Here is an 11,982-nt window from a genome sequence, read left to right as displayed (position 1 = left end):
TGCTGTAATGATATTATGGAGTTAAGAGTTCAGTGTGAACTTTTATTCTCTTAAAAAAAAACTTAATAAAAACTAAAGAGTCAGGATAGAGATATTTTAAAACTGGATATTAGAAGCATAGATTTATAAACAGGAAAAAGTGTAGGAAATGGACCGAATGGATACGAGAGAGAGAGAGAGAGAGAGAGAGAGAGAGAGAGAGAGAGAGAGAGAGAGAGAGAGAGAGAAGAGTAAGGCTAAGTGAGGAAATTTGGAGTGTGCACCTAAAAAACAAAAATTATGAGAAGTAGTTGAGAGACAGACAGAACTGGGGAACTGTTCAGGCTGAGTAAGGAGTCCAGTTTTTAAAAAGCCATGATTGCAGGGAAGCTCCCACTGAAAGATCTCTGTGCTGGGAGCGGTGCTCTGTGCAGTTGCAGAAACTTGCTCTAGCATTAATGGCTTGCTTCTCATCTCATCCTTCTAACCTTCTGAACGCTGTCTGCTGCTCCGTAGTTCACAAAGCTTCTGCTGAGACCGATTGGCATGGTAAGCTACTCTCACTCCTGTAGGGATTAGGACTGAAGGAGAAAAACTGGGGTCTGAATCGTTAGCATATGGGATTTGGTTTGTGGTAAGCACAGCTGTAACTATTAATCACCAGGGGAAGAATGTCCAGTTAATGGAACATTCTGTATTTGTATGCACATGCTAAAAGCTTGAATAATGCTTGGCAGGTCTTTCCCGGCCTTTGAAGCACATAAAACCTTAAATATGCATGCACTTAGGGAGTTATCAATGTCCAGAAAATAGTGAGTATTGTCCACCATATATGATAGTCTTCTCCAAAATAAGACTTTTATTAGGTGAAGAGTGTGTCCCCAAATATAATGCGGTTAGATTACTCATTTGGCAGTTTTACCCCTCTCATTTTCTGATATTTTTATCACACCAAATACATTTTCTACTGCTTGGTAGGGGGATGAGATTACCCCTGCTTTGCTTTAGTGCGGCCCTTTCCGTTGCATTGAGGGTGTAAGCTGTGCATCTGTATCTGGACAGGTTGTTGATCACCGCTTTTCATAGTTAAGAATTATAGTTACTTATAGGCAAAATGCGCTTGAGGTCTTTTTAATTCTGCGAGGCTTGATTTTTGTATTTGGTTTGTAAATGAGGCATTTGTCTCACAATCTTTCATTAACAAAATTACAGACTGAATGGTCAAAATTGGCACTCTTTGCCATCAGTGGGGAGAAATTGCTTCTGAGGCAGTCAAAGGTTTTGCCTTTAGCTTGTTTCTGTAAATCTTCCACTCTTGAAGTAATTCAAGAATTTGTAGTTTCCTTATATGTTATTGCAGTTTGAAAACAGCACACACGAGGAGGAGGGGAGCGGGCTTTGGGTGGCTGGATGACCTGTGATTTATAGAGGATTGAGAATGTGATGATCTGTGTTATTCTCGGAAAACAGACTGTAGACTCTTAATGCAGGCTCACTAGTGCCTCAGCAAACTGACTGTGAGCATGATTTTTTTTAACAAGTAATGTACACAAGAACATGAATAGGAATCCCTGGGGAAAACAACAATAACAACAACAAAACCCCTCTGTTTTCTGTGTACTGCAAAGCCTTACTTCTTCTCAGCCTTTACCTTTTAAACGCCCGTGTAGTTTATTTAAGGACTACTAGATAGTAACGTTTACATTTTTGCGATCAAGATCACTCTTGAATTTTTGTGTAAGTGTAGTCACTGACTATCTGAGCAATACTCACAATGAGCTCTAAACTCAGGGAGGGCAGTGCTCCAGCCAAGGCCCTTCATCATCTTCTGCTCTTTGAAAAGTACCCTGGATTACTTGGTATGAGAGCAAACCCACATCAGAATGATGGAGCGAGGAGGGGAGACTTTTTTGACCGCTGAAAACTGTGGTTGGTTGTTGTCTGTTCTAGTGGTTGAACTGTTGGAACTTTCCGTTAGGGGGTAGGAACTTGTAATGTTTTTAAAGAGCAAAACTGTAGTCACTTATTAAATATTGTCAGAATGACTTTTAGAGGGTGGTATAGTTTCTGGAGCAGTGCTCCTCATACTTCACTGTGTACATGAGTCTCTGGCCTGTTGATTCATTTATAGTTAGGTGTGTGTGTGTGTGTGTGCATGCATGTGTGTATGTGTGTGTGTGTGTGTGTGTGTGTGATGCATGCACATGAGTTTGTGTGTATGTACCTATGGCAGTTCGTGGAGAAGCTTCAATTGCTGTCTGCCTTATCATGCCTTGAAATGGGGTCTCTGAACTGGAAACTTGTCATTTCCAGCTAGCCTGGCTGAATGTTCAGTCCTCAGAATCTTCCTGCTGGGACAGTGAAGTGGCTCAGTCGGTAAGGGCACATGCTGCCAGGCCTAATGACCTTAGCTCTGTCCTCAGAGTCCACCCACGTGGTAGTGGGAGAGAAACACTTTACACAGGTTGTCCCGTGAGCTCAAAAGGCATGGCATGGCATGCATTCTCCTGAACAAATAAACATATGTGTAAAACAGTTAAAAATAATGCACATATGTCCATCCCCTAGTGTGGGTGTTATAGTCATGTATAGCCAACCCTGGATTTTTTTAAAAGATGTATTTATTTCTGTGTGTGTATATATATGTATGTATGTATGCCATATTCATGCAGTGCCTACATAGACCAGGAGAGGGCATTCGGGTTCCCTGGAATGAGAGTTTCAAACAGTTGTGAGCTGCCCTGTGGGTGCAGGGAACTGAACCCAGGTCCTCTGCAAGAGCAGCGAGTGTTGTTACCACAGAGCTCTCTCTCTACCCCCATGCCTGGCTTTTGATGTGAGTGTCAGGGAACTCAGGTCCTTATGCCTGTGCTGTAAACACTTTGGCTTCCGGGACCATCTCTGCAGTCCCTCATTAAGTTTCTTATTTGAAACCCTCAAGATTCTACCTTGGAAAGTCGGAGCACTGCTTTTGTGACATCCTTCTGTGTGATGTGTATGCTGCTGTCTCAAGGACATACTAAGTATGAAGCTCTAGGGCAGCACTTTCAAATCAAACTTTCTGTGATAATAGATATTTCAATGATCTGCCTGTATAGAGTAGTTTGAGAGCTGCTAGTGATATATATGGAACACTGAAGAATTAATATTTTTTAGATTTATTTATTTATATTTTATGGGTATAGGTATTTTGTCTGCATGTATGCCTGTGTACCGTGTGCATGTCTGCTGTCCTTGCAGGCCAGAAGAGGGCATCGAATCACCTGAAACTGGAGTTACAGAAGGTTGTAAGGTGCTAGGAATTGATCCCAGGTTCTTTAGAAAGAGCAAGTGCTCTTACCCGCTGAGCCATCTCTTCTACCCCGAAATTTGCAATTTTATGCCGTGAATTTTCATGGTCAAATGAAAATATGGCTATTATATTGAGCAACACAGAGATTGCTGAGTGGTCAGTTGTGAAATTATGTTTCATGTTAACAGACTGGCTAACATCATGCTAATTTCTAGAAGTGCAGCTGAAGTTGTCTCTATTGAACTCCCCCCACCCCCCTGCCCCCAGGAAACTCTGTCTGCAGGCAGTGTGTCAGGAGGAGTTGCTGGCTTGTGAGCGAGCCCCTGATGGCAGGAGTCCTCTGCTCGTCTGGGCTGCTGCTCTTCTCCCCGTGTTTACCTCATACTTAGTACACAAGAGAAGCTGGCTGAGGGTGAAAGAAAGAGTCTACTCTAAGATGGGACAGCTCTCTGCGTTTCCAGCATCCTCTGTTCAAGCTGCCCTTTGGTTTGCACGTCCTGTTTTATGTGTGTTGGAGGAGGCATTTTTTTTTCTTTGCCTTGAGTTCTCCTAATTGACATCCTGTAGATTGTATGACCTTCTTTATTTCACTTAAGACAACATAAATGTCAATTTTGCTCAGCTCTAGTGTTGTAAGAGATGTAATGGCAAAGAACAGACAAGTGCCCTCTGGAGTTTATATTCCCATGGTGACAAAGAAAAACAAGCCAGGGACTCTTCCTGAAATCCACTGGGCCCAGAGCCCAGGAAACAAGTGTGTAGAATTTATAACTCTACACCCCCGATGGACCTTGGCTGGATGTGGCAGTCATGTTCCCTGTGGAAGCTTAGGTCCTACTGCTCAGAGTCACTCACAAAAGCTACTTTTCTTTATTCAAGTTTCAGTGACCAAGTGTCTGGTACATATGCCAAATGGTCCGTGGGTGGTTTTTCCTGGAACCACTTTCTCTTGAGTTTGCTAGCCAGAGTGGAAGAGCATATTTCATATACTGGTTCTAAAAGATCATTCTGAGGAAGGCATAGTCTCTCTGCAGCTAGCCTTGTGAAGCAGGCTCATTTCCTCATGATTGAAACATACTATGTTTCTATCCCATCGTTTTATTACAGTCCTTTCCCTGTGTTGCAGAAACAGATGGCTACTTAATACAGAGTGCAAAGCAGTGCTAAATTGATCTTGTTAACATTAAAATTATCCTATTTCTTTCTCAGTATATTAAATCAGATTTTAAAAGCTAGTAGGTTTACAGATCACAGAAAAGTAACTTTACCAAATACCAGGAAAGGTAATTTTTTTGGAAGCTTTGCCAAATATACAGTGTAGTAGATAAGATTCCAGATAGAAAAGACAACTTTTAATGAAATAAAAATTCCCTCCTAGTATAATTTTTCAGTGAGTGGAACTCTTCTCCTTCCATTCACTTCCCTCATACATATATTTTAGACTACATTTACATTCTTTTAAGAGGGAAAAAAGAAATGCGGTTATGCACCCGCTACTCCAGTTCTATGAGCGTGTGGTTCATATTCAGGTAAGTGCTAGAGTTGTTCTTTTTAGTATTTAGCAAGTCCCCTTGTCAGATTTGGGGCAGAACTAATTCAGTAAGGCTTTCTGTAGAAAGAAATGTTGATTGGGGTCTTAGAGTAGTATTAGACTGGGGGTGGGGTACCTTACATCAGGGTGACAGCCCACGGCAGGTAGACGGGGGCAACAGTGGCTTTGGTGGAAATACGTAGAAACTAGGTAGATGTAGGGAGAGGGAGATAACAGTAGATGTGGATAGAGTGTAGCTGGAGTTTTCTTCAGTCCCACCTGGGCCCACAGCCACTCAGACCCAAATAAACACACAGAGGCTTATATTAATTAAAACTGTATGGCCTAATGGCTCAGGCTATCTAGTACTTATATCTTAAATTAACCCATTTCTATAAATCTATACCTTGCCACGTGGCTCGTGGCTTACCTGTACTTTTCATCCTGCTTCTCATGGCAGTGGCTGGCAGCGTCTCCTGACTCAGCCTTCCTGTTCCCAGAATTCTCCTCTCTGCTTGTCCTGTCTATACTTCCTGCCTGGCTACTGGCCAATCAGCATTTTATTTATCATCCAATCAGAGCAACACATTTACAGCATACAGGGCTTGGCGGGACCCAGGGAGAAACATCCAGCTACAACAGAGCCTTGCCGTAAAACATCCTGGGACGGGTGGCCGCGCTGGCGTCTTTGTTCCAACCCAGTCCCTTCTGCGTGTGTTCTGCCTCAAGCCCTTCCCTCCGCATTGCCCAAGCCTCTGGTTGTCGTCAATCTGTTTATGCCCATACTCTCTCCCCTTGGACGCCCTGCACTTGCCACTCATGTATTGTGTGCTGTGTCAAACCCGCACGCCATGTCTGACAGTGTTCTTTTGAATTCCCTATGTTTGTTACATAACAGATTATAGACACAAAGGTTTGCTGAGTGAGCGAATGAGTGCTGGAAACAGCAGCAATGTTTTGAAAAGGAGCAGAAAAACCAAACAAAACCTGAAAGTAAAAATTTGCTCAATTTCTTTCCTTCCTTTTAAGAAGTAATCATACTGGTATAGTGATTTCCACAGGAATTACTTCCATGGGCTATATACAAAATTCCAGATAAAAGGTGAGGATTAATATTTTGCAAAGTTTTGTTTGTCGTTAAAGGCAGTGGTGAGGAGATGTAAACAGCAAAAGGAAGCAGCCCTTGCAGTGTGACAACAAAAGGGTCCTCCGTTTGCAGGGAAAGGCCCACTGAGTCCTGTGAAATGTCCTCTGAAGGACTGTGTATGGAGCCCATGGAACTTGTTTGTATGTAGAAACTACTACGAAGGATAGAAAGGATAGAAGAATGTTTTTGTTAACTTTACTGCTGTTAAAAACAGTGACCTCACTACTTAGTGGCATCTGAATCTTTCCCACGAATGTATCCCTGTGAAGCTGGAGACTGTCAGTGTAGTCCAGGCTCAGCTCTGGTTAGAGTGTGTTGTTTACACTGTTTGCACATCTTGCTTAGCTCCTTAGCCCCTTAGATTGTTATTTGCCTTTGACTGTCTGTGCTAGTCTTTACTTACTAAAAGGTAAATGAAACTTAGTCAACTAGTTCTTCCTAGAGAATAAGCTTAGGCCAGGAGAGCTGATGGAGGAGTAGAGCCTGCGAGGGGTTTCCATATCTTTGAACTCTTTTGCCTGGTGGTGTCAGGCATCACAAGCATTTCCTACACTTGATGTACTTCCTTTTTCTGTCTGAACAACATTCCAGGAAAACTACTGCTCTTGCAGTAAAGGACTTAGCATACTTTTTGAGAGCCCATTTCTCTATTTCTTTTGGTTACTTCCCTGAGCCAGTCCTTATTTTCTTGCTCATTTTATAGATGAAAAATCAAGCTGTTAGGATGAAGGGGCCTCCCAGATGATGTCAGTTGACACTTCTCTGTTCACTGTAGTAGATTGTGGTATGTGGATGGCTTTAGTGTCACCGTGGTAGAGTTTCTTAAAATACTTCCTGGGTTAAAAATTGTAGCTGTTTGGAGGATAGAAAAGTAGCTCACTGGTTAAAAACTCCTCTGTTCCTCCAGAGGAACTGTTTGGATCTCAGCAGCAATGTTGGATGGCTCATGACTACAGCTGCAGTTCCCAGGGGATGCAGGCACGCACACAGACATATACACACACATACATAAATAAAAATAATAAAGTCTCTAAAAAATTGTAGCTCTTTGAACCTTAAAATGTGCGTTAACACCATGCTTCTGATTTCGTGTATGTGAATAGCTAAAGTTCTGTTGGCATTTCCAGTGAGGGAAAGTGCTTTCTTTCTTTCAAGAGTTAAGGTTATCAAGGGAAGATTTAATTAAAGATAGTGAATTGGAGTTAGATCTGAAAGGGTAAAAATAATATGATCATTTGAAATGAGAAGACATATGTCAAGTAAAAAAGATATTGGAGAAAGGCAAAGGACAGTATGTAAAGTTCAGAATGGCTACGTGGTTAACTTTACTTCCAGTATATGTCAGAATTAAAACCTTTTCAAGGTATGATGTCTGACACCCATTCTTCAGATTAGAAGCAGTGACCTAACACTGGAAGGGGAGCTGAGAGAGACTGTAAGGCAAATATAGGTTGGGACTGGAAAGATGTAAACCTCTCTATTCACAGATAACAAGGTATTTTATGTAGAAGACCTCAAGAAATGTATAAAATACTATGAGATCTAAAACACAAGCTTAGCAAGGTAGTTGAGTGTAAGAGTAATAAATAGCATCCCAAAGTACTTTAATGCGGTAAGAATGCACAGTAGAAATTAATTGTTTTAGAATTCCACTCAATATTGTCAATAAGAATAAAACAAAAATAATAAGATAATTAAAAATTTGTTCACAAAACTATTGCTGAAAGAAATTAAAGGAGATGAAATAATGGAAGGACAGCCCTTGTAATAGTAATGTGGCTAAGAATGTAGTACACTATAGATTAATTGCCATTCTTGTTAAAAATTCCAACTGTCTGGTAGGTTGATCCCAAAATTCATATAGGAAATATAAGGGACCCAGAGTTGCCAGAACATTCTGGAAAAGAGAGAACAGAGTTGGGAGACTCTCCCAGGTCCACACTTTACCTTTGTAGAGCAGCAGTGGTCAAGACAGAAGAATGCTGGCATGAAGATCCAGTTCACTGTGATAGAATGGAGAGTTACAAAAGAACCTTACTGTGTTGGTCAGTTGAGTATTCACAAAGGTATCAAGGCATTTAAATGAGCGGGGAGAATAGTCTTTTCAGCAAATAGTGCCGAGACCACTAGATGTCCACATGCACTACAATGAACTTGAATTATACCATACACAGAGATTAAATTAAAAGAGCTAACCCTATAAAAGCTATTAAAATAAAATAGGAGTATATCTTTTTAACTTTGGATAAAATAGAGATTTGTTACATATAACAAAAAGATAATCAAACCAAAGAAAAACAGGTAAGTTAGACCTTAATCAAAATTACAAATTTTGTAACTTAAAAGGTGCTGCCAGTCAAGTAAAAAGACAACTCATAAGATGTTTATAAGAATTTTTATAATTAAATAATAAAAAGACATAAATATTGTAGAATGGATAAAAGATCTGGACAGAAAAGTCTTCAAAAGAGACATACAAATGGCAAACATGGTAAGATGTTCAGTGTCGTTGGTTAGTAGTGCAATCAGAAGCATGGTGATATGCTATACCTTCTAGGGAGGTTATCCATGATCAATGTCTAGTGGAACCCTAGACACCCTGGCAGCAAAGCAACATAGTGCAGTTGTTCTGGAAAGCCGTTCCACACTTTCTTAAAACACTAGAAATATGTCCACCTGTTGACCGCAAAATGCCACTCTTAACCATGAGAACTCAAAATATATGTTGATACAGAAATTTATATACAAATTTGTTACATATAATAGCCAAAAGGGAAGCAAACCCCAAATATTTATTAGTTAATGAGTGAATAAAGAAAAGTATGTTATTCTGTGTAATTAAATAAAATGTGATGGAAAAGGGTGATAAAATTCTGACTCATAGTTATAACCTGAATCATCCTGAAAACAGTGTTGTTGTGGCAGAAATGAGAAGAGAATGCCATTTATTGTATGAATGACCTCATGTGCAGTGTTCATAATACCTATGTTCATAGAGATAAAGAAGGCGGTGCTTGCCAAGGAGAGAGGAAAGAGCACAGTGCAAAGTGATTGCTAATGGATACGGGATTTATTTTAGGGGTAATGAGAAAGTGGTGATCATTGCATAATTTTGTGAGTATATTTAAGACTGCTTAATGTTGTTGGTTTTTTTTTCCTCCTTTGCTCTTTTGGGGGCCTGCCACCCAGTTCCCAAATAAATACACACTTATGAATGCCCTGCCTTAGGTTGTCTTATTTCTAGCCAGCTTTTCTTAAATTATCTCATATACCTTTGCCTCTGGGATTTTTTCTTTTCTTACTTCTGTGATCTTACTGTCACTCTGGTTGGCTGGGTGGCTGGGTGGCTGGGTGGCTGGGTGGCTGGCTCCTAGTGTCGTCTTCTCCTTCCTTTTCTTGCCTCTCCATCTCTCTTGCTTCCCCTTCTATTTATTCTCTCTGCCTGCTAGCTGATTCTATCCTTTCTCCTGCCTTGCTATTGGCTGTTCAGCTCTTAATGAGACCAATCAGGTGTTTTAGACAGGCAAAGTACACAGCTTCACAGAGTTAAACCAATGCAACATAAAAGAATGCAACACATCTTTGCATCATTAAAACAAATGTTCCACAGCATAAACAAATGTAACACATCTTAAAATAATATTCCACAACAACTTAATATTAAAAGGGAAAAAAAAGTCCCACTACATTATTTTTAAAAACATAGCATTTATTTATTTATATTTTTTTAGTTTTTTTTTTTTTTTTTTTTTTTTCAAGACAGGGTTTCTTTGTGTAGCCTTGGAGCCTGTCCTGGATCTCGCTCTGTAGACAGGGTCTACTGCGTTTTTCTGACTGGCCTGTAACTTGCTATGAAGACCAGGCTGGCCCTGACTCACTGTGATTCTTCTGTTTCTGCCTCCTGGGTTCTGGGATTAAAGGCTGCACTGTCATGCCCAGCTAAAATTTATAATGTTTGTTGAACTTGTTCTCTGACAATTTCATACATGCATAAGGTGCATTCTGATTATTGTAGCCCCCACCTTCTAATCAGTCTCTGACCTCATTACTCCTTCCTCCTTACGGTCCTTTTTCCATATTCAGGACTTACTTTGTTGGTTTGGTTGTTGTTGTTTTGAGATCCACTGAGTTTAACTAGGATCACTTATGTGACTATGGGTTTGGAACTATTTGTTGGAGCATGGTGGGCTCCTCATTTGGTCCACAAACAAAAACAGTGACTGCCCTGTCCCAGAATCCACCAGTAGCCAATAGCTCAGCAAGCAGGGGTAGGCCCAGAAGGCCCTTCCCTGATCCATGATTGACTGTTGTAGGCCCAGAGTCTTGTGTAAGCCTATTGCAGACAGGCACAGCTATTGTGAGATTATTTTGTGCCCAGAAGGCAGAAGTTAATAGCCCTTTTCTCTATCTTTTGGCTCTGAAGTTCATTCTTGCCTCTCTTCTGCAATGATCCCTGAACCTTAGAGGGGGTGGTGTAAATGTCCTGCTTAGGGCTAAGCAATCAACTGTCACTTCTCAGCACCTGGAGCAGCCATGTACCTCTGCCTTTACCTCTGTTCATTGCAGAGAGTTGGTTCTCTTGGTTAGGGCAGGGAGTAGCATTTTATTTTGGGTATAAACATAAACACTTAGAGGCAATTAACTACATTGTTTATTGAGAAAAATTAAAATGTCAATATATTTCCAAGGGAAAGGGACTCCAGTTGTTTAGCTGTCTAAAGCCAAGGTTTGAAAAGTTGCTTCCTTTCAGAGTTAGGAAAGTATATCTTATTAGTTCCATCAAGAGAACCTGTAAGTACTTCAGTGGTGTGCCTGAGATTGTATACTATTTGTTTCAAGTTCAATGATGAAAATATTCCAAATTGTTCAAAGTGGGGTACAAAACAACCTATATGCTCAGATATACTATTACTATTTACCGAATTTTAGTATGTGGGGAATACCGTATCTTATGTTAACACATGCTTTCAAGTTACCCCATTTTGTTTATGCCTCCAGCCATGTTTTTCATGCTCCATGTGTGTATATTCAGACATTTATCAACTGTTTTATTAACTGCTTTGCTAAAGAGGAAGCTTGTGTCTCTGCAGTGGCTCATAAGCAACGAAAATTCTCTTTCATAAAAGAGAAGTTAGTATACCATAGATGAGGATTTTCCTGATTCAGTAACAAAAACCAAGTTCAGAGGGAGGTTGGATACTGACCTAACTAAATTATTTTCCATAAAAACTTTCATTTAAAGAATTTCCCTGTTTTCAGGTCTCTGATTGGTATTGGGTCTCATTTTAATAGGGAAATATAAATTTTATTGATTATAATAAATATCCTAATTAAATATTGTTTCCTTTGCTTTATATACTGGAATTCATCATATAATGCAATTAAATTTTATGCGGTTGGTAAGCTTATATGTGAACTCTCAAAACGTTGCACTCACGCAACAGAAGATAGAATGGTGGTCATCAGGCTGAGGACAAGGGTGGAGACTATGGAGATGTCCATCAGTGGATACACGATTTCAGTTAGAAGTAAATCCAAGAAATATGTTTTACAATGTAGTGATTACAGTTACTCATGACTACTTGAAATTACTGAAAGAGTAGTCTCTAAGTATTTTTAACATTAAAAATATATATACCAATTATGTGAGGTAATTAATATATACTTATTAGATTAATTTAGTCATTCCACAATGATATAGATATATGTCAAATTACCTTGAAAAATGTATGTAACTTTTATTTATTAATTAAGAAAATAAATAAAATGCAAAATAATTACACACAGTTGAAATCGTGTGTAACCCTTCTTAGCATTGTGCTTCCTCCTACATGTGGCCCTCACTGTCCCTCTTCAGGAAGCTTTAAAAATGTCCCCCTCCCTAGACTGTGACAGGGGAGAGCAGACTTCTAGCTGGAAAATATTTACCGACTTTGAATAAATCTTGCCTTTTCTGAGGTCCAGTCTCAGATTTCATGGCGTATTTGTAAGGCTGCTTGGGGTTATGTCCCACATCAATATTTATTATTTCAC

General features: G+C 39.9%; 1 protein-coding gene across 5 annotated transcripts in view; it reads left to right on the top strand.

Annotated features, from left to right (window-relative positions):
- Nucleotides 1-11,982, top strand: part of Psd3 (pleckstrin and Sec7 domain containing 3) — a 383,054-nt gene that overhangs the window by 96,674 nt on the left and 274,398 nt on the right. The gene's annotated exons all lie outside the window — the stretch shown is intronic.

Source organism: Peromyscus eremicus, chromosome 17, assembly GCF_949786415.1.
Source record: "Peromyscus eremicus chromosome 17, PerEre_H2_v1, whole genome shotgun sequence".
Classification (NCBI taxonomy): domain Eukaryota; kingdom Metazoa; phylum Chordata; class Mammalia; order Rodentia; family Cricetidae; genus Peromyscus; species Peromyscus eremicus.
Note: the sequence above shows the minus strand (reverse complement) of the source record. Positions and strands in the feature narration are given on the sequence as shown.